At 44.2% G+C, this 23,789-nt stretch overlaps 1 long non-coding RNA gene across 1 annotated transcript in view; it reads left to right on the top strand.

Annotated features, from left to right (window-relative positions):
• The first annotated feature begins 2,936 nt into the window (after window positions 1–2,936).
• The window catches only part of LOC126236415 (uncharacterized), a 199,420-nt gene continuing 178,567 nt past the window's right edge, over window positions 2,937–23,789 (top strand). Inside the window, exon 1 of the long non-coding RNA XR_007544911.1 lies at window positions 2,937–3,096. This is a non-coding gene — a long non-coding RNA (uncharacterized LOC126236415). The remainder of the gene's footprint in view (window positions 3,097–23,789) is intronic.

Below are 23,789 nucleotides of genomic sequence, written 5' to 3' on the forward strand. Positions count from 1 at the left end.
TCCTTACTCGAGGCATCACAACAAAGTTTCACCAGGCAACGCCGGTTAACTGCTGTCTCTGTATGAGAAATCGGTTGGAAACTTTCCTCATGTCTGCACATTGTAGGTGTCGCCACTTGCGCCAGCCTTGTGTGAATGCTCTGAAAAGCTAATCATTTGCATATCTCAGCATCTTCTTCCTGTCGGTAAAATTTCGCGTCTGTAGCTCGTCATCTTCGTGGTGTAGCAATTTTAGTGGCCAGTAGCGCATTTAAACCTAACTAACCTAAGGACATCACACGCATCCATGCCCGAGTCAGGATTCGAACCTGCGACCGTATCGGTCGCGCGGTTCCAGACTGAAGCGCCTAGAACCGTTCGGTCACACGGCCGGCCTGGTTGGGAACAGGTGATATAACTTGGCCAGGCGGAGATCCATGTAGTGCAGATTGTTCATAAGGGAAAGAGTATTTGTGGAGTGCTAACGATGTAATATATTTATTTTTTCTTTGTTCGTTGTACTGTCATTTCATCCGCCTCGCCCCTATGGGCGGAGTATGTATTGTCAGCGGATACAAGTCGCCGGGTTTGAGCCATATGAGAGTACAAAATTGGACATGGCGGTTGACAAAATGAATGTTTGACACAATAAGAAGATACAGAGTCAGTTGCATAAGTTAAAATATAAAAGGTTGTTTTGCTGATTAATTAAAATATTGACAAACTGCCTATTGGCTCCTGTCTCGGGTTCTTCGGCCGACGTTCATCTAATGATTTTTCTGACGTTTCGCCAGCACGAGTGGCTGGCATTGTCAAAGCTTCACCCTCCATTGCCGGCAATGGAGGGTGAAGCTTTGACAATGCCAGCCACTCGTGCTGGCGAAACGTCAGAAAAATCATTAGATGAACGTCGGCCGAAGAACCCGAGACAGGAGCCAATAGGCAGTTTGTCAACAAGTGGCCACGAAAGCCTTAACAATTTTGAATTAAAATATTGTTACAGATGAAATGGCAAATGAATATTTCACAAAATATGATGGACAGTTGCATAAATTAAAAGGTAAAAGCTGGTGTGTTGACTGATTAAAATGGAGAGAGAGGCGCGTGACGTGATGAGTGAGCGGAATCTACCAGGGTGAGGGGTTCCACTGGAAACGTAGCAGTCGGGGTTGTGCGTAAGAGGTTGCTTGTGTGGGCGGATATCTGAAGAAGGGACTCGGGAGATTGAAGAGGGATGCTATTCCGGACAAAGCCTTAGGATGTGGGTAGATATTAGTGGACAGGAAGGGAGGCGTGACTGTGGGATGTGAGGCGGGTTCTGTTTGCATCTGGTAGGTATCAGGGCGATTTCGTGGACGAGTAAGGGAAGGCGATGAAAGTTTCTCTGGGAGAGGGCGTGGAGAGTGTGGAGGTGTACTGCTGGGAAAGCGTGATGGCTGAGGCGCGGCAGAGTGCGAGGATCAGTGAGCAAAGCGGAAACTAGGGGATCGGTAGTGTCGATTAGATTAGATTAGATTACATTTACTTTCGTTCCAATTGATCCATAGTGAGGAGGTCCTCCAGGATGACGAACATGTCAGAAAAACAATACATGACAAATATTTACAACTCAGATAAATAAGCTAATGTACCATTCCACAAGTCCCAAGTGGAATAATCGTCATTTTTTAATGAACACTATATGAAAGAATCATTTTACAAATACTAATGCACTGAATTTAAAATAAAAAAAGTTTATTTATTTATTTATAAGGTAATAAACGTGTAATACAACTACTATAATACTTATTTACAATGAACACATTGCTGCACTGAAATGGTGCAGAAGTTACATTGTACTTACACACACACACACACACGCACACACAAACACACACACTTATTTACAATGAACACCTTACTGCACTGAAATTGTACAGAAGTTACATTGTACTTATATGTATACACACACAAATCAGTTGGTTCTACTGAGAAATTCATCAATGGAGTAATTTAATAAGTTGGTAGAGGTCGTGGGTGCGGGAAGGTAAGGTGATCACTAAGGATGGGCAGAGTGCGTGGCGTTCAATAGGCCTAAAGCTGGTAGGCCTTGTGGTGTCGCCGCCAGACACCACACTTGCTAGGTGGTAGCCTTTAAATCGGCCGCGGTCCGTTAGTATACGTCGGACCCGCGTGTCGCCACTATCAGCGATTGCAGACCGAGCGCCGGCACACGGCAGGTGTAGTCTAGAGAGACTCCCTAGCACTCGCCCCAGTGGTACAGCCGACTTTGCTAGCGATGGTTCACTGTCTACATACGCTCTCATTTGCAGAGACGACAGTTTAGTATAGCCTTCAGCTACGTCATTTGTTACGACCTAGCAAGGCGCCCTATTCAGTTACTATAAGAACTATCTTGAAGAATGTATTCTGAACAGATAATATTGTGAATCATCATGTACCGTCAAGAGCGACGTGCATCATTAATGGATTAAAGTTAAGTATCAAACTAATTACGTCCGCTTTCTGAATTCTCATTCCTTGTCATGTTCCAGACCTCACGTCAGTATAGTTCATCCCTCCTCACGCCAGCCTGCGTGAACTAAAACGCATACATCTCGGCCTCCACTCGTAACACGGTGTTGGCTCTTCTGCTAACACAAAAGGCCTGAAGTACTGAGACATCTCGGTTGTTAGTGTCTATGAACATGTAACTTCTGGGTGTATTGTTGCTATGTCGCAGATAGTGTAGGGGCACTGTCGACATTGTGGTAGTGCAACAAGTTGGTTGAGGCGGTGCTCGCAGGGTGCGACAAATCTGCAAAGGGAGGCGGAGGGAGTCAGTGATTTGGCGGCATTCTTCTTCGCGACAGCCGCCTCCGCCACCGCCGGTAGCGCCGCTGGGCGACGAGCCGGCGAACTAGCCAGCCGGGGTCGGCGCGGCGGCAGCGGCCCGCCGTCACAAGGTCCGCGTCTGGGGCGCTGCGCGGTCGTCGATCGGCTCCGCACGGCTGCGTCTCGGCTCAGCTCGGCTCGGCAGGCACCCGACACCGGTCCGCGCGCTGCGGGTCGCGTCCCACTACTCTCCGGCACACGGCTTCCGCTGCGGCAGGAGCGCAGCTACACGTCTCCTCAAAGGTGAGTGCGTCGCCCGGACCTGCTGTTTAACGGCAGCTTGCCGATCGCTCGCGCAATCTCTGACAGTGCTGTCCCTCTGTCACGGCGGCGACCGCTAACAGAAGCAGAGTGGTGCGTAACGAGTTTTGCACTATTACGAAGAATGCGACTATAGGAACAAGCGTAATTTAAGAAGACGTGAGACCGGTCTGGTCTTAATGCTACATATTCAACAATGCCGTCACTCTGCACGCCACGCTACACAGAGAAACGTCCGCAAAAATACCACTGTGTAGAATTGTGATGATATAAGATAATGGTGGCAGGTCTCCCGTACGTGGCGGAGTAAATGTGAGAGATACAGCGGTCTGAATTGCTGCCCAGTGCGCGAAGAAATGAGACTGGGGTGGGGCGGAGTGTTGCCGCGTCGCGACCACCTGCGGCCGGGCCGGCGGCGGCACGTGGTGTGTCGGCTGTCAACAGCGGCCTCTGGCTTCGCCCGTGCAAGCCACGGCGACACGCAGTCTGTCAGCCGTTGCAGCGCCTCCGCCGCGGCTGCCTGCCCGCTCCCATTCATCCGGACGGCATCGCACGATAAGCGCTGCGCAAATACACCGAGGCCGGCGTCAGATAAGACCGATGCGCCGTGCGACACCGAACTCGCATTAGGGGCGGAAAGGAGCTCTAATCTCGAGAAAGGGACCTACGAGATTTATTCGTCTTAAACGGGAGCTAGTCTCAGTTTTAAAAGTCTCCAGCCGACGCAGAGAAGTGATTTTTCTTTATTCAAAAACGCTTCGGATGAATATCGTGATCGATTCTTTTTCCTCTTATCTACGACTGTGTGACATCGATTGAAGTTTGAACACTTTAGAAAAGAGGAGACGAAATGTTTTTGGATGTACACGTCTTGAACGATATGCTGAGGTCGTGATGTATCAGAACGAACGACCTAACTTTTTCACGTCAAGCAACTTTTGACACGTTAAAGGCATTTTTATTCCTCCACCACCTCTCCCCTTAGATCGGGGTCTTGTTAAGCGAAAACAAACGATTTCTTCAACTCCATTAATACCGACACATAGGCATCAACTTTCTGTTAACGGAACTGTATCATTGTTGCTCCACAATAACACGTCTGAATGAGATACAGAACCCGTTCGTATATATGACAAATTTCGGAGTAAGAAAACACGGTTTTCATATTAAATTTACTTGATTTCTTAATGCAGTTAAAGACTGAGGCATATGTACTTACCGTTTGTGCCATATGTTATGTACCGGTACCTCAAAGTATTGCTGGCCGATGTGGCCGAGCGTCTCTAGGCGCTACAGTCTGCAACCGGGCGACCGCTACGGTCGCAGGTTCGAATCCTGCCTCGGGCATCGGTGTGTGTGATGTCCTTAGGTTACTTAGGGTTAAGTAGTTCTAAGTTCTAGGAGACTGATGGCCACAGATGTTAAGTCCCATAGTCCTCAGAGCCATTTTTTGAACCTCAAAGTTTTGTACTAAATTGTTGATACTCTTCTACTTGGGATCCTTTCGTAACCCATAAAATGTCTAGATCGTACTCTCACAACTTATCTGCGCACAAATATGCCTGGAGTGATGGAGGCTACAACATTAGCAAGGTCTTTCGCAGAACGTCACAGGAAGAAATGCAGAGGCGTTATCTCCAGAGATCGCGCTGGAGGCTTGGTTGCTCTTGCTGGAAAATCACATTTGGCTTAGGGGGGGGGGGGGTGTATGTCAAGATAAACAGCTCCTGTTCCTGTTCGCTCTATGAAGAAAAATGGTCCAACTGTACTGTATTTAATCAGTTCACACCACACATTCACCGTTTCGCTGCCTCTCACTTGCTCCGGAAAAACCGCGAAGATTTCCCGAACACCAAATGCGAATGCTATGCCGATTAACCTTCCCACAGGTATGGAAGGTTGCTTCGTCAGAGAAACCATTTTCTATGTAGGTAGGTCGCTTTGCCCTATCCGGTCCAACATCTCAATAGCAAATTTGCGGCGAAGCAGTAAGTCGTTTTGCTACAGTGATGTCACAATTTGATCTCTGTTATCGCGCAAACAAATTCATTTATGCAGCACCTTAAGAGCTTCTGAGCGAGGGATGTTTAGCTCTCGTGGTGCTCGGCGAACCGACTTTGAGGGGCTTCTTTGGAAGGTCTGTGATCTCCTCTCCGCGTCAGACGTGCCAGGACCTGTCTGTCTGTTTACACTGGGAACTTGTCATAGCAAGCTTTAATCGTCTTAACATCTCGCGCCTCCCTTTGAAATTCCGTCGGAAATTTCTGTGGACAGCAATCGTGATTTCGTTTCCGCATTCCACACCGCGTGTTGGGCTCTCTTCGGGCGTAATCATTTCTGGTAATTATTTTGCACATGAAAGAAGAGTCGTTAAGAAATCTAAACAACTTTTTGAGTTTCTTTGCCGCAAGTATCTACCTCGTCGTTTTGTTAATTACCTTTGGAAAACGAAGGAGGCTCCAATTGTACACCGTGGGTTTTCAAAATAGTGGTTTTTACTGTCGTTGTGGTCGTTTGAATGGCACGCTGCCCGAAGTTAACTTCGCTCTCCGTCGAGTGTGTGGCACAAACATCACGTATCACTAGCCTCGGAGGCGCCAGTTTCCGTTGAGTGTGGCGTAAACTTCCGAGCGGCATTCCGTTCAAACTGCGTCAACAAAACTACAATAAAGTATTTTTACTCTGGAAGTCAGACGCACAAAAGTCACTAGATTTCACTCAAACGGATCTGGTATTTCGACACAAAAATACCATAGCCTCGTTGATGAGCGAAGTTGTGAAAATCAGTTGACATTTCTCATCAGCTCTTGGTCACTATTTGTCGAGGTAAAAAGACATTACAAATGGTTTAAAAGCTCTTTGAGTTGAACGACCTAGGTGCTTCACTCTTTATTTGTTGTTTAGCACCCTTTAAACGCAGTGTCCTCGCCTTCTTTCGGTGTTCTAGTAAAAAAAAAGAAAAAAAACCCAGCCTAAGGGATTAAAAAATGAGAGTAAGTTCTCGAAATGTGCCTCACTCAGCATAAGAAACAATTTGTAGAAATTGGTCGACGCTATATATTTTTTTGTTTATTCGTTATGGAATTTATTAATTCCTTGCAGTTCCATACTTGGTGCATAGTAGTTTTTTCATTGTAGTGGGTGCTCTTCATTGAGTAATGTGAGAATTTGTTGGAAAACTATTTGCAAAACCAAACCACACATATTAAGATCTTAGTTTAAGTAGTATTTAAAATACATCCTCCCTTTCGCTAGGAAACTCGTGATTACTAATAACAGCTATTACTTTTATAGTGATTTCAATTTATAAATAGCAACCAACAAAAAATAAGATATGAAACTTTTAAATGAATCATCATAACCGGTTTCGGGTATAAAACTGCATCTTCAAGAGATGTCTATATGCTGTTCCGACAAAGCCTCATGTTTTGTGTTGTTAAGAGGCGTGAAGACCTAAGAAACTATTTTGCTGCTTGAACTGAGAAATTCAATAGTCTTTCATGACATGTTCCGAGCGACGCATCGTAGATTATTTCCAGTGAATGTTTCCAGAATGTTTTGATTCGCGATCACTAAGGAAACATCCGTCCAGTTAATTTAATATTAAATGCAAAATTCTCTCTCTTTCTTTCTTTTCACCATGTTCTTTTACGCTTCCAACACGTATTAGTATAACTTTCATTCCAGCCTGACGCTTTCATCCACAAACTATTATATGCTCTGCAGACCACCACACTGTGCTTGGCGGAGGGTAAATTAGAATCGTATTTCTATTTTCTTTCCTGTTCTATTCTCATATTACATGAATGGAAAAATGACTGTATGCTTCTGTATGTGTTCCAGGCTCTGCTACGTTATTGTCACGATCTCTGAAAAAGATATACGATGGTCGTACAGTCTTCTGAGAATACAAGTTCTCTCAATTTACCCGCAAGGGTTGTGCAACACTTTCGCATGGGCTGAATCGCTCTGTGACGATCTTAGCAGTAGGTCTCTGAACTCATTCGCCGTTGTTCGTCACGCGTAGTTGATCAGAACTTCTAACGCTGAACCTTTATAACTGGCCGCGCTAGTCTTTTTTATGCGATCTGCTTTACACACGGCGCAATTGCATTTTCCCACAGCTCTTCTTACAAATCTGACTCCCATTCGCCTTCCCTAATACTGACTTTACGTGATGGTCCCCTTTCAACTCTCTTCTAAAGATTACCTTAAATATTTCTACAGTATAACGTCCCCAAATGTTCATTTTGTAATCAGATGTTTTCTCGTTGTTAGTTTAGAATTACCCTACATTTATCTACAGTTAGAGAAAGCAAGTGGAAATTTCGTCTAAGCCTTTCTTAATTTCTTTACGATCGTCCAATGAGAGTACTTTCCTCTACAAAACAGCATCATCAACGAATAATTACTCGTATAGTCATCTTTCGAGAGTCAGCAACTGTTTAGATAATTCTCATTTAATGTTCCGTTTCATTTCCACATTTTTAATTAGATTACATGTTTCGATCACATTGGACCATCTTCAGTTTTAAGTATTTCCGTCAGCATCCCGTCTTGTCTACTGAGAACTACATATCAGAGTATTGTCAGTCAGACGGATTGCTGATGGAACTACTTATATCTGAAGACGTTCCAGTGTGATCGAAACATGTAGGCTAATTAAAAATGAGCAACTGAGACGGAACAATAAAAGAGACTTATCATAATACTCGTATACTGTTGCTGATCCAGTCTGATTAGTCGTTTATGTATAATGAAAACATTGAATAGGCCTATCCAAAGACGTTTCCTTGGGGCACACTCAATGCTACTTCACTTTCTGTGAAACATTTTCTATCCAGTATAAAGTGCTCGGTTCCATTACCCAAATATTCTTGCAGTCGGCCGCATATCTCCGAAGATACCCCTATGATCGCACCTTCTGTAGTACTCGATGATGTACAGTGTCAAGCGTCTTCAGAAAATCTGGGAAGACGGCATCTGCCTGTTTACGTCTGCACCTACTCTCTGAAAGATGAGTATGAATAAATCAAGTTCTGTGTAACGCGTTATTTTAACTGAATGCGTACTGACATTTTTTTTTTTTTTTAAGATAAGCGCGCTTTCCTACAAGAATGTCGTAACATTTGAGCTTAGAATACGCTCTAGGGTCCAGCGACAGATTGACGTAAGCGATATCGGTCTGTAATCTCGTGCATTCGATCTGTTATTCTTTTTGAAACTGGAGTGACCTACGCTCTTTTCCAGTCACACGGGACTAAGCGGTGCGGCCCGATCTTTTGGCCCTGCCGAGCAGCGGTTCGGTCCACAGCGCGCGCATTCCTGACCAGGTATCCCCGTACAGCGACTCCACTCCAGGTAGAGTCAGGCGGCAGGTGCGCGTTCATTCATCCCGGCCGCGACCGCTCGCCGCATGGCGGGAAAACTCACCCGCCGCCGTCGCCGCCGCCGCCGCCGCCTGCTTCGCTGCCATCCTGAGCCGGCCGCTCGCTATCCACGGCAGCATCAGCATTCTGTCTGTAAGGGGCGAACTTTTCGATTGAGGGCATTGCTACAGCGCAAATGCAACGCAGCGCAACGCCGATGCGAGTTTACAAGCACCGATATGTAGTCGAGGGATTAGTGTAGTACGAGGGTCACTCCAAAAGAAATGCACACGATTTTTTTAAATCCATCTTTTATTCTACATGTTTGAAAATTTTGCAGTGTGTAGATACATCCTTTAGAAACAATATTTTCATTTCTCCACATAATTTCCATCCCTCTCAACTGCCACACGCCATCTTGGAACCAGCGCCTGTATACCCGCACGGTAAAATTCTGGACCAACCTGTTGGAGCCACTGTTTTGCAGCGTGCACCTTCAAACCTTGTTCCACAAAGAGAGTCTTACAGTTTCCCAAAGAGATGATAGTCACATGGAGCCAGGTTAGGACTGTAAGGCGGGTGTTTCAGTGTTGTCCATCCGAGATTTGTGATCGCTTCCACGGTATTTTGACTGACACGTGGCCGTGCATTGGCGTGCAACAGCAAAACATCCTGCTTTTGCCGATGTGGTCGAACACGACTCAGTCGAGCTAGAAGTTTCTTCAGTGTCGTTACCTATGCATCAGAATTTATGGTGGTTCCACTTGGCATGATGTCCACAAGCAAGAGTCCTTCAGAATCGAAAAACACCGTAGCCATAACTTTTCCAGCAGAAAGTGTGGTTTTGAATTTTTTTTTATTGGGTGAATTTGTATGACGCCACTCCATTGATTGCCTCTTCGTCTCTGGTGAAAAATGATGGAGCCATGTTTCACCACGTGTCACAATTCTTCCAAGAAATTCATCTCCACCATTCCCGTACTGTTCCAAAAGTTCGCTGCATACCGTTTTTCTTGTTTCTTTGTGAGCCACTGTCAACATCCTGGGAACCCACCTGGCACAAACCTTTTTTAACGCCAACACTTCCAGTATTCTGCAAACATTTCCTTCCCCTATCCCAACGTAGCGTGACAATTCGTTCACTGTGATGCGTCTGTCAGCAGTCACCCATTCGTTAACTCTCTGCACATTGTCTGGAGTGTGTGCAGTACGAGGCCTGCCGCTGTGAGGACAATCCTCAATATTGCCGTGCCCGCTTTCATCACGTAACCTGCTTGCCCACCGACTAACTGTACTGCGATCGACAGCAGCATCTCCATACACCTTTTTCAACCTCTTGTGGATGTTTCCCACTGTCTCGTTTCCACAGCACAGGAATTCTATGACAGCACGTTGCTTCTGACGAACGTCACAAGTAGTAGCCATCTTGAAGACGTGCTGTGACGGCGCCACTCACGGGAATAGGTTGAACTAAGTTTGAAAACAAGCTGGAAGGATGTATCTACACACTATAAAACTTTCACACATGCATAATGAAAACTGTATTTTTACAACAATAGTGTGCATTTCTTTTGGAGTGACCTCGTAACGCCCGTGTCTTTCTAAGTGCGTACGGTAAATGCAGAAACGTGAACTATGGCGACCAAATGCGTCCAAACAGGACCAAAGTGCTCTTATTCTTCTGTTGACTTCATGAAGAATATGTATGGGGTACAATGTCTGTCGAGAACCACTGCGAGAAGGAATACTGCTGTTCCGTGATAGCGCACGCCACCATGTCGCAAATGTCGTAACGCAGAAGTTAACTCAAGTGGCAGAGACTGGAGCATCCATCCCCATATTCCTGATCTCTCCCCATGCTATTATCGCTCTTTATGTTCCTTAAAAAAGGTCTTGGAGGGTCGAGGGTTCCTGTCAGACGAGACACGCAGCAGGTAGTTACGGACTTCTTCACGCAGCAGGATACGGCGTATCACCAATCATCGTATCTCCGAAGTGGTGCGTCGGTGGAATGCTTGCCTCATTGGTCACAGCGATTTTGCCTGTCTGGCATACTAACTGTGCACTGTACAGCATTCGAACTGAACATTTTTTATCACCCCCTTGTAGCTGCTCCAACTATCCTCAAACTCTGCGGTCGTCTTAATTTCATCACTTACGTCGCTTAATGCGTTACTTTACACCAGATTTTATACGTCAGATAAGTCTTTTGCAATCACAGATTTGACAGTATACAATCCCAACAGTTTACTAATTACTTACTTGCTTCTTCTGGATTGTTGTAGTCAGATCAGCTGTGGTCAGAATGTATTCGCTCTTCAAACACTCGCTAGGCACTGCTTACGCCATTCTCCGCAATATCCTTTGTACAGCTTTTGAGGAGTTTAAACTGTTGTTGTTGTTGTTGTGGTCTTTAGTCCTGAGACTGGTTTGATACAGCTCTCCATGCTACTCTATCTTGTGCAAGCTTCTTCATCTCCCAGTACCTACTACAACCTACATCCTTTTTAATCTGCTTAGTGTATTCATCTCTTGGTCTCCCTCCACGATTTTTACCCTCCACACTGCCCTCCAATACTAAATTGGTGATCCCTTGATGCCTCAAAAGACGTCCTACGAACCGATCCCTTCTTCTTGTCAAGTTGTGCCACAAACTCCTCTTCTCCCCAATTCTATTCCATACCTCCTCATTAGTTATGTTATCTACCCATCTAATCTTCAGCATTCTTCTGTAGCACCACATTTCGAAAGCTTCTATTTTCTTCTTATCCAAACTATTTATCGTCCATGGTTCACTTCCATACATGGCTACACTCCATACAAATACTTTCAGAAATGACTTCCTGACACTTAAATCTATACTCGATGTTAACAAATTTCTCTTCTTCAGAAACGCTTTCCTTGCCATTGCCAGTCTACATTTTATATCCTCTCTACTTCGACCATCATCAGTTATTTTGCTCCCCAAACAGCAAAACTCATTGACTACGTTAAGTGTCTCATTTCCTAATCTAATTCCCTCAGCATCACCCGACTTAATTCGACTACATTCCATTATCCTTGTTTTGCTTTTGTTGATGTTCATCTTATATCGTCCTTTCAAGACACTATCCATTCCGTTCAACTGCTCTTCCAACTCCCTTTCTGTCTCTCTAATATATATATATATATATCTGAAATGTAACGCCCACTGTTCAAGGTGCCGTCAATGCGAACAACAGGTGACCGAGACGTGTAACCAATGGCACCCCATACCATCACGCCAGGTGATACGGCAGTATAGAGGTGACGAATACAAGCTTCCAACGTGCGTTCACCGCGATGTCGCCAAACACGGATGCGACCATCATGATGCTGTAAACAGAACCTGGATTCATCCGAAAAACTGACGTTTTGCCATTCGTGCACCCAGGTTCGTCGTTGAGTACACCATCGCAGGCCCTCCTGTCTGTGATGCAGCGTCAAGGGTAACCGCAGCCATGGTCTCCGAGCTGATAGTCCATGCTGCTGCAAACGTCGTCGATCTGTTGGTGCAGATTGTTGTTGTCTTGCAAACGTCTCCATCTGTTGACTCAGGCCGAGACGTGGCTGCACGATCCGTTACAGCCATGCGGATAAGATGCCTGTCGTCTCGACTGCTAGTGATACGAGGCCGTTGGGATCCAGCACGGCGTTCCGTATTACCCTCCTGAACCCACCGATTCCATATTCTGCCAACAGTCATTGGATCTCGACCAACGCGAGCAGCAGTGTCACGATACGATAAACCGCAATCGCGATAGTGTACAATCCGACCTTTATCAAAGTCGGAAACGTGATGGTACGCATTTCGCTTACTTACACAAGGTATCACAACAACGTTTCACCACCAACGCCGGTCAACTGCTGTTTGTGTATGAGAAATCTGTTGGAAACTTTCCTCATATCAGCACGTTGTAGGTGTCGCCACCGGCGCTAACCTTGGGTGAATGCTCTGAAAAGCTAATCATTTGCATATCACAGTATCTTCTTCCTGTCGGTTAAATTTCGCGTCTGTAGCACGTCATCTTCGTGGTGTAGCAATTTTAATGGCCAGTAGTGTAACACAAAGAATATATGACAACCTTCGCAACCGAATCAGTGCATGCATTGAGTCCATAGGAAATGTAACGTCATAAGTGGGCTCATTGTGTCAAGTTCCTTGTACATTTGACTCGATTTTATAATCAGTGTAATAACTATTTTTTTTTATCAGGTAGCGCGGATGTATAAAATGATGTTCTCTGGACCTTGATAGCGGGAAAGCTGATCCCTTAAGAGTAACGTTGCTTGTTATCAGAGATATAAACGACAACCAAAAATTACTTCGTCAGGCTCCTTTCTCACATCGAACAGAAAAGCCGCAATACTTCTCAGTTTATCAAAAGAGTATTCTTTATCAAGATAGTACAGTCCTTTGCGCTAATGATAAAGCGAATGCCACATTTTATCAAAGGAGAATTCCTCTTCATCAAGATAATGCATTACTCTGCGCAAATAATAACGCAAGAGAAATAGCATAGATAAAACAGAGAATGCAGAATCTTGGTAAGCATCTTGGTCGAGTTATCTCTTGATTCTGAAACTCTCCATTGTGACCATTCCTTTGTCTGATAGGTAGCAGATAAACCACAAGGTTCATTAAGAATCCATTAACATCAGATCTTTTGCTTAAGAATTTCAGTAAGGTACTTCCAGAATACATTGATCAGCCAGAACATAATGACCACCGACATACTATGGATATATAACTGTCCAGGCAATAGATGGGGCACCTGGAGAGGAACTCAGTGGTAACTTCCCATGGATGTGCTGGCCCTCCAACTCGCGAGATCTGGACCCGATCGAATACATCTGGGATGTGTTGAATGTGGCGTGAGAGCTGATCCCTCATTCTCCTCCGTAGTTTACCTGAATTAGGTGACGTGTGTGTGTAGATATGGAGCCAGCGATCTAGGCTTCCTTTACCAGGCTACAGATTAGCTGGCTGTTTCTCAAGGAGTTCCTTGCGGGGTGGGGGAGTGGCTCTGTACGTAAAAAACAGTATTTCATTTGAGTCCATAGACGTATCACGACACTGCACTGAACAGATATTTGAATGTTGTGCAGAAGCAGTTGAATTTAGTGAAACTAAACTTCTAATTGCTGTTGTTTATAGGTCCCCTAACTCCGACTTCAGAGCATTTTTGCTTAAGCTAGAGAGGGTTCTTGATTCACTTTGTAGGAAGTACCAGAAAGTAGTTATATGTGGTGACTTCAATATTAATTTTGAACATGATTGTGCAAGAAAAAGGATGTTGGTAGATCTCCTAAATTCATATGATCTGATGCAAACTGTGTTTTTTCCAACTAGGGTGCTGGGGAACAGTAGCAAAGTCATAGACAATATTTTTATTCATTCTTCATTACTAGATGGGCATTCTGTCAGTAAAAGGGTGAATGGCCTTTCAGACCATGATGCACAAAATTTAACACTAAAAGGTTTTTGTACTCAAACCAATGTCGTATTTAATTACGAACTACGTAGGAAAGTTAATCCAACAGCAATAGAATGTTTTTCAAAACTTGTCAAGGAACAAGAGTGGCAAGATGTTTATAGTGCCGATAATACAGATGATAAATACAATGCTTTCCATAACAAATTTCTCATGCTCTTTGAGAGTTGCTTTCCATTAGAACATTCTAAACGGGGTACTAGCAGTAATGGACAGCCCGATTGGCTGACTAGCGGGATAAGGATATCATGTAGAACAAAGCGGGAATTATATCAAAATGTTAGAAGCAGTCACAACAAGCTACAGTAGCCCATTATAAACAGTATTGTAGGGTGCTTAAAAATTTTATTAGCAAGGCAAAGAGTATGTGGTATGCAAATAGAATAGCTAATTCACAGGATAAAATTAAAGCCATATGGTCAGTTGTGAAGGAAGTGTCTGGTCAGCAGCACAAGGTTGATGATATAAAGTCAGTTCGCAGTACTAATATTTCTGTTACTGATAAATCAGATATATGTACAGTATTTAACAACCATTTTCTGAGCATTGCTGGTGAATTAAATAAAAATTTAGTTTCTACAGGAAATCATATAAATTTCTTAGCAAATGCCTTTCCGAGATTGACGTCTGAAATACTCCTCTGTGATACAGACAAGAAGGAGATTGAGTCAATAATTAAATCACTGAAGACTAAGGACTCTCATGGTTATGATGGAGTATCTAGTAGAATATTAAAGTACTGTGCTGCACATGTTAGCACTGTGTTTAGCCATATTTGTAATTTTTCCTTTAGGAATGGTCAGTTTCCTGAGCGATTAAAGTACTCAGTAGTAAAGCCGCTTTATAAGAAGGGAGAAAGGGATAATGTAGATAATTTTAGACCTATTTCTATGCTATCAGTGTTTGCAAAAGTTATCGAAAAAGCTGTGTATGTAAGGTTAATTGATCATTTTATATCACACGATTTGCTATCAAATGTACAGCTCGGCTTTAGAAGTCGTTAGACAACTGAAAATGCTATATTCTCTTTTCTCTGTGAGGTACTGGATGGGCTAAACAAAAAGTTTCCAACGCTTGGCGTATTTTTTGATTTAACAAAGGCATTTGACTGTGTTGATCACACAATATTGCTCCAGAAGTTGGGCCATTACGGAATAAGGGGAGTAGCTCACAATTGGTTCACCTCTTACTTTAGCAACAGGCAGCGAAAGGTCATTATTCACAATGTTAATAACGGCTGTGATGTGGGATCTGAGTGGGGTACTGTCAAGTGGGGGGTGCCCCAGGGATCAGTGTTGGGGCCGCTCCTGTTCCTTATTTATATAAATGATATTCCCTCTAGTATTATGGGTAACTCCAAAATATTTCTGTTTGCTGATGACACTAGCTTGGTAGTAAAGGATGTTGTGTGCAACATTGACTCGGTTTCAAGTAGTGCAGTACATGACCTCAGTTCATGGCTTGTAGAAAATAAACTAACGTTAAATCACAGTAAGACTCAGTTTTTACAGTTTCTAACACACAATTCAACAAAACCTGACGTTTTAATCTCACAGAACGGGCATATGATTAGTGAAACTGAACAGTTCAAATTTCTAGGTGTTCAGATAGATAGTAAGCTGTCGTGGAAAGCCCACGTTCAGGATCTTGTTCAAAGACTTAATACTGCCATTTTCACTATTCGAACGGTATCGAAAGTGAGTGATACTTCGACACGTAAATTAGTCTGCTTTGCTTATTTTCATTCACTTATGTCGTATGGTATTATGTTTTGGGGTAACTCTTCCCATTCTAGAAGGATATTTTTGGCTCAGAAACGGGCGGTTCGGGCAATAAGTGGTGTGAGTTCACGAACCTCTTGTCGACCTCTGTTCACGAGTCTGGGTATTTTGACATTGGCCTCTCAATATGTATATTCCTTATTGTCGTTTCTTGTTACGAATATTAGTTTATTTCCAACAATAAGCAGCTTTCACTCGGTTAATACTCGACAGAAATCAAACTTCCATTTGGATCGGACTTCCTTAACTCTTGTGCAAAAAGGTCTGCAGTATTCTGCTGCATCCATTTTCAATAAGCTGCCACTCGAATTCAAAAATCTTAGCAGTAATCCATGCGCTTTCAAATCGAAACTGAAGAGTTTCCTCATGGGTCACTCCTTCTATTCTGTCGAGGAGTTCCTTGAAAAATTAAGCTGATTCTCATTGTATTGCTGATTGCGTTTGCTTAAACTTATGGACTGATTTTCTTCCAGGTTCATGAACATTTATTTTTATCTGTTATTACTTTTATGTTGTAAGTTCATGTACTGACACGTTCCATGACCTTGGAGATTTGCTCCTCAATCTGGTCCTACGGAATTTGACATGTAAATAAATAAAAAAAAAAAAAGGAAGGCCTCATTGATTCCGTGCCACGATGCATCGCCGCTGTCATCCGTATCAAAAAAGGACATACCGGCTGTTAGGTAGCTGGCCATAGTATTCTGGCTTCGTATGTTGAAAAGTAAGTAAAAATCATTTCGCACCAGGCTGGCTGGCGTTTTAGTTGGTATGATCAATATTGACGCTGTAAGTATTGGCCGAGCGACTTGTAAATACTGCTTCAAGTAACAGGCAAGTGGCCGGTGTCGCCTGCATCGATTCAGTGCTGCGTCCAGCCCATTACTTATTTCACTTGTTGTCCACTATTTAATCTTGAAAGTGTAGTCAAGTGACTGATCACAAAAACACTGCGTACTGACAACTGGTCTGTTTGAGAGACACACTGAACAGCTCTTTCGGAACTCGGCTATGAGCCTGCAGATACCGGTGTCAGAGACTAACGAAGGCAAACACAATCAGCCGTTGTGCAATATTACTTCATACTTAGAAGGGAGCAGGCTTCGGACGCGGCCAATTCATTCGGTTCCTATTTGGCAGCTCGTCTGTGTGCAACCTGAAATGAAAGTTTTAAAAATATTTTGGCTCAACACCTTAACGTTTCTCAGGAAGCCAGCCACAAAGTTCACTGCGCGCTGTCGTCTCACAGTTAACGGAGTCGATAGGCCGGCCGCAGTGGCCGAGCGGTTCTAGGCGCTTCAGTCTGGAACCGCGCGACCGCTACGGTCACAGGTTCGAATCCTGCCTCGGGCATGGATGTGTGTGATGTCCTTAGGTTAGTTAGGTTTAAGTAGTTCTAAGTTCTAGGAGACTGATGACCTCAGACGTTAAGTCCCATAATGCTCAGAGCCATTTGAACCATTTTTTGGAGTCGATAGTATTGTTCCTGGAGAACGAGAAAAGAAACTATTCACACTGTCCCTTTGTATCCATAAGGTATACGTTGGTGAACGAAAGCGTCGCTGGATTAGCAACCAAGACATTTCTCTGGGGAGGGGAGACTGGTGTTCGATTCTCGAATGATTTCTGCTGGTTTTTAACTGTATTTTCTCCGTATCGAATTCTGTAGGAATAGGAAGGTTAGTAAGGTAAGTAGAACAACAACGAGTAGTAACAAGGAGGATAAGGGAATTTCTCAAACAACTTTGGTTAGTAAATAATTACAGTTTAAATCCTGGTTGCCTTACAACGGCTCTTTCGCTGTTACGTGTCCTCAGATTCCATCGAACAACTGCATGATGTACGTGAAATACATTCGCAGTTGCGAATACGAACAACCATCAGTTGTATAAGGGAATGACGATATTAAAAACTTGTGCCGAACTGGGACTCGAACCTAGATTTCCCGCCGTAGACGAGCGGCCGCCTTAACCGCTTGGACTATCCGAACACGACTCACGGCGAGACCCAACCATGTGTCTACAACCTGCACTTGTAAATCCATTATGTAATTCCCGTGCAGGGGAGGAAATTTTAATTGAAAATTTCTGCGGATAAATACGATATTGCAGTGCATGTGGTGTTAAGCAGAACGAAGCAATGTTCCTTCGGACATGCATGCATGCATTGCGTGTTTCTGTTTAACAATGCATGCTCTACAATGTCGTAACTACATGATGGCATATAAACACTCGAACTAAATACACTAGCGACATTAAGAACGTCTAATAGTTCTCGTCCTGATTCAGTGCTTAAGACCAAACATCAAAGGTCATCAGTCATTCATCCCGCACAGCTGAAGCAGTGTACCTACTCTGCCTGCGAACAGTGTTAAGTTGCGTTTGCAAGTGTGAGAAAGTGTTTGAAATACTTGCATAAGGTGTATCTGAGGCGGACCATGGGAACCAGCCCGGTATTCATCTAGTGGGATGTGGGAAACCGCCCAAAAACGACATCCAGGCTGGCCGGCACACAGACCACTCGTTAACCCGCCAGGCGAATTCGATCTGGGGTTCGTGTACTCCCCGACCCGGAAGGGGTCGTGTTAACACGCGAGGCTAACCAGGCGAGTAATATCTAAGCAACCGCCGCGCAACTCTATTGTTCCTTCTGAAGATGTGGTGAAAAACATATTTGGTTTACATTCGATTTCTTTTTTTCGGGAATTAATTTTGAAGCGTACGTGACATACGATAACATGGCTTGACCTGAAAGATCAGTTCTGACAGTTGATCATGAATTACAGCATGAATCGTTTTTGCATCGGCGCGGTTGGTCAATGCCCTATGGATTTCCACAAAAACAGTGAAATTTTGAAAACCCAAACAAAATTCTGTCCCGTGCCTGACTGTAAACAAGCATCGCGTGGATCGCTGTCAGTGGTCCCTCGTGACAAATTCGCAGCAGGCTTACTCGGAATTGTTTTCATACAACGAGGCTGATAATTTTAATTCTCTACTAATCAATGTCGTTTGAGAAATTTATTTGGCTGCCCTATTATTGGTTATTGATTTACTTGCCTTATTAACCCTCCCAGTTGCGACGTGCAAGAAAAATACAGATAAACTGCAGAACTCGTTTGGGAATCGAACACGGATTCTGCGCTCCCCAGCCTAATGGCTCAGTCGCCACTCCAGCGGCGTTGTTGTTCACTAGTGTGAACGTTATTGGTATGTGAGGAGCAGACACAATAGTTTCTTTCCTCGATTTCTAGGGAAATATCTGTTTGATGAGCCCATTAATGATAATGAAAAATACTCAGTTAAAATTATGTATCGATCTCGTCAATTCTGAGCCGACTGCGGTTACTGAACTTTAGGAGCGGTTTTCAAAACTGAGTGATGAGGGGTCTTTCATTTTACGATGTACACGAGTGGCATGTCAAATATGAGCCGAATCGGTTGGGGTGTATGAGGCGTTCCCCGTGTTGAATACATTTGTTGGATCATGGAAGACGATGACGGAAGAGTGATTGTAATCGTCCACTGTGCGCTGTCGGATCCCCTAATAGTCTACACGACGATTCGACGAACAGCGTCAGCGCTGACCCCGCACTTGGACAGTGAACCTTCCGCAGCTTGCGGTCGGCGCGAGTTCTGCGTAATACTTGTGCGCGCCTGACGCTGCGCCGTGACAGGAATTTCGCTGACGTCCGCCCACGGCGGAACATAAATCTCTGGCGGTGCTATCTTAATTCGCCAGTTTCTCACGGCCTCGCCTATCGCACGCCGCGCTCCTGTGCCTATCTCTGCGGCCGCTGCTGACCCATGAGAGCTCCGCAGACCGAAGTTCCCTGCGTTGCACTGACGGTGACGTTCGGATTTACACAGAGTGCTGCGCCTGGTCTGATACAAGCGCTACCAAGCTCGTAGAGCGTTCCTACAATATATTTCACGAACTTCTGCTACTGTTTGTCCCTTAGAGCAGAAGTGTACTACGTAAGATATCAAGTATCTAATTTGTTTCCCACTGCATAAGCGTTATTCTCTTACAGATTTCATGCTTTCCTGAGTTACTTACTTTTATTTCTATTTGCTTTGCATCAGATACACAACTTGAGTATGAAATACACAAAGAAACATTGTCTTCTGGATAGACTGAGTCTGAAAGAAAAGCAAATCTGTGGTACGTACACAAGTAAATGCCTAGTACTCATTTATTATGTGTATATTGTTGGTGATATAGCGAGAAGCATCATTGGGCCCAGTGCCCAGTGCCAAAAAAATGGTTCAAATGGCTCTTAGCACTATGCGACTTAACTTCTGAGGTCATCAGTCGCCTAGAACTTAGAACTAATTAAACCTAACTAACCTAAGGACATCACACACATCCATGCCCGAGGCAGGATTCGAACCTGCGACCGTAGCGGTCACGCGGTTCCAGACTGAAGCGCCTTTAACCGCACGGCCACACCGGCCGGCTAAATTCCAAAAAGCTATAAGAAAATTATGTGGGCACAACTATACCTATGGGACATTTAATCTCACCTTCACCTCTCAATGATGTAATGAGTTGCCAGGAACGATATGTGTTTCGTATACCACATTAAACTGTAGCTCCCCTTTCCCCGTTTAGATAACGGGAATGTTAGCTACTGCCGGCCGCGGTGGTCTCGCGGTTCTAGGCGCGCAGTCCGGAACCGTGCGACTGCTACGGTCGCAGGTTCGAATCCTGCCTCGGGCATGGATGTGTGTGATGTCCTTAGGTTAGTTAGGTTTCAGTAGTTCTAAGTTCTAGGGGAGTGATGACCTCAGAAGTTAAGTCCCATAGTGCTCAGAGCCATTTTGTTAGCTACTCGCATGTTCCCAAAGTTATGTCCAGTCGAAAGGCTTGCACTCGGCACACGCAGTAATAATAATAATTACTATTATTATTATTGTACGAACATTGCACAAATGTGTGGAAACCGAATACCCCCCCTCCTTTCTCTCTCTCTCTCTCTCTCTCTCTCTCTCTCTCTCTCTCTCTCTGTCTCTCTCACTCACTCTCTTTCTTTCTCTCTATTTCAAAAGGGAAGCAGTAGCTAGCAAGTTTGCGGATTCAGATTATCGAGTTGTTCGAATGAATATGTTCCTCGAAGCGACAGCAACAATCGGAAACAAATAATCGGACAGCGTACATTATTTATGTCGGCGATATTTGTCAACTGTGTGGTTCTCGCGACTCTATACGCTGCACGATGTTGGCAGAACCAGGAAATAGACTAGACTGAGTTACCTGTTGGCACACACAGGAAACACGGCACAAAGGTTATTCTACTACAGTATGGCTCTATCGCTTCCAAACTCTTAGTAAGCCCGTGTTCAGTATGCCAAAGCTCACAGAGAAGGAAACTACTGTATTTAAGTGAAATTTGTGTGTCTTGAAACGACCTAACAGATTATGTAGGAAATGAAGTACCCCTTGCAACTGGATGAATACTAGACTCGTTTTAGCCAGGATTAGCATACACAGCCCTTGTTGTACATTGTGGTTACAGTTTCCCGTGGATCCAAGGAATCAGGCGAAAGTGTCCATGTGTGACGCGTCGAAAATTCGCACTTTTCTCCTCCAATAAAGTTACTGTTCCGTCTCTCTTAATCAAGATGGGACGGAGCTTATCACGAACTTCCACTCTTACCAATAACAGTCACCAGTTGTTCTCGTGCACATTTGTAGGAATTCTATAATTGTGTTAATAAATTTATAAGAAGGAAGTTAGAGAAAATACTTAAAACTAAAAAAATGTACCAATCTGGTACTTGTAGATCTTCGTCGAAATTATGTCTCTTTCAGTGAATGTTTTCGTTTTGTAGGTATGGCGGATTCAATTCTTCACGAATAAGAACTCTGCTGCGTAAATATTTTTGTCTGTCCTTTTTATTTTCCTCCTGTCATTGTTGTTGTTGTTGTTGTGGTCTTCAGTCCTGAGACTGGTTTGATGCAGCTCTCCATGCATACAGTAAAGCTGCATGTCCTCGGGAAAAATTACGGCTGTAGTTTCCCCTTGCTTTCAGCCGTTCGCAGTACCAGCACAGCAAGGCCGTTTTGGTTAATGTTACAAGGCCAGATCAGTCAATCATCCAGACTGTTGCCCCTGCAACTACTGAAAAGGCTGCTGCCCCTCTTCAGGAACCACATGTTTGGCCTCTCAACAGATACCCCTCCGTTGTGGTTGCACCTACGGTACGGCCATCTGTATCGCTGAGGCACGCAAGCCTCCCCACCAACGGCAAGGTCCATGGTTCATGGGGGAAGCTCCTGTCATATTTCAGTATAATTTCATGACTTCTGTTTCTATGCATTAATATAACAATTTTGGGACAAATACTTTACAGAATTCCTTCATAACTCACTACTGGTTAGTACACAACGACTACCTCTCGTTACTCCATAACCGACTGTACTGTACTTAACACAAAACGAAGGTACCGTACCTCGCAGCACACAGATATTTGAATTCATCGATATTAACATCTTAAGATGAGTTTATGGTATCGACATAACCGAAATTATTTCGAAAAAGATACAAATATATTTAATATTTCATAAAAGCAATGATTATAGGAAATAGCTAGTGTTGTATTAATGATGAATCAACAAGGTAAATCCAGAATGAGATTTTCACTCTGCAGCGGAGTGTGCGCTGATATGAAACTTCCTGGCAGATTAAAACTGTGTGCTGGACCGAGACTCGAACTCGGGACCTTTGCCTTTCGCGGGTAAGTGCTCTACCAACTGAGCTACCCAAGCACGACTCACGATTCGTCCTCACAGCTTCAGTTCTTCCAATACCTCGTCTCCTACCTTCCAAACTTCACAGAGGCGATTTTGCGAACCTTGCAGAGCTAGCACTCCTGGAACAAACGATATTACAGAGATATGGCTTAGCCACAGCCTGGGGGATGTTTCCAGAATGAGATTTTTACTCTGCAGTGGAGTGTGCGCTGATATGAAACTGGAAGGTAGAAGACGAGGTACTGGCAGAACTGAAGCTGTGAGGAGAGGTCGTGAGCCGTGCTTGGGTAGCTCAGTTGGTAGAGCACTTGCCCGCGAAAGGCAAAGATCGCGAGTTCGAGTCTCGGTCCGGCACACAGTTCTAATCTGCCAGGAAGTTTCAACAACGTAAATACTTCAGCATTTGGGGTATCGCAATCTACGATACTCCGCGGAGAACGAGGTATGTTGAGAAATTCCGTTACAAGCTTAATACGCTAAAGCCGTCCTTGTTTCTTACAAATGGCTGAAATATAGATAACGGTGTTGTAGCTAGACCGAACTGACTAACGTATGTTTTCGGATGCTAATACAGCTATGCAAATGGCCTCATTGCGAGCTTCAGGTCTGAGTCTGGTTAAGGTAGAAAACTTCAAGTGCCTAGTCCCCTTATTTAACGACCGTAGCACACGGAGAAAGACAAAGCGGCGAATTATTAATACCTCCAGAACAGACAGCCGGCCGGTGTGGCTGAGCGGTTCTAGGCGCTACTGTCTAGAACCGCGCGACCGCTACGATCGCAGGTCCGAATCCTGCCTCGGGCATGGATATATGTGATGTCCTAGGGTTGGTTAGGTTTAAGTAGTTCTAAGTTCTAGGGGACTGATCACCTCAGATATTAAGTCCCACAGTGCTCAGAGCCATTTGAGCCTCCAGCACATACATCTGCAAAACAGAAAGGTACATAATACAGTAGTAATTCCAAAGATGTGACATGGAATAGGGACCTTGAATACAACGAGGGTGGACGATGAGAAAAAACCTTGAGAGAAGTCTTTGGCGACATGGGGATAGTAGGAAAGGAAGAGTCAGGAACTGTACGAATTGTTGCGGCAACGAAAGTGTCCAGGAGATGAAGGTAAAACGACTTCTTTCGACAGGAGTTGCATTCCTGAATACCGAAAATTTATAACAGTTCTTTGGGAAGGATCGAAGAGGCTTGGCAGATCCAGGTAACATTTGGTGAACTAAGTTGTGAAAGACGTAAGACAGCTGGG

This window comes from Schistocerca nitens, chromosome 2, assembly GCF_023898315.1.
Source record: "Schistocerca nitens isolate TAMUIC-IGC-003100 chromosome 2, iqSchNite1.1, whole genome shotgun sequence".
In the NCBI taxonomy this organism is placed as follows: domain Eukaryota; kingdom Metazoa; phylum Arthropoda; class Insecta; order Orthoptera; family Acrididae; genus Schistocerca; species Schistocerca nitens.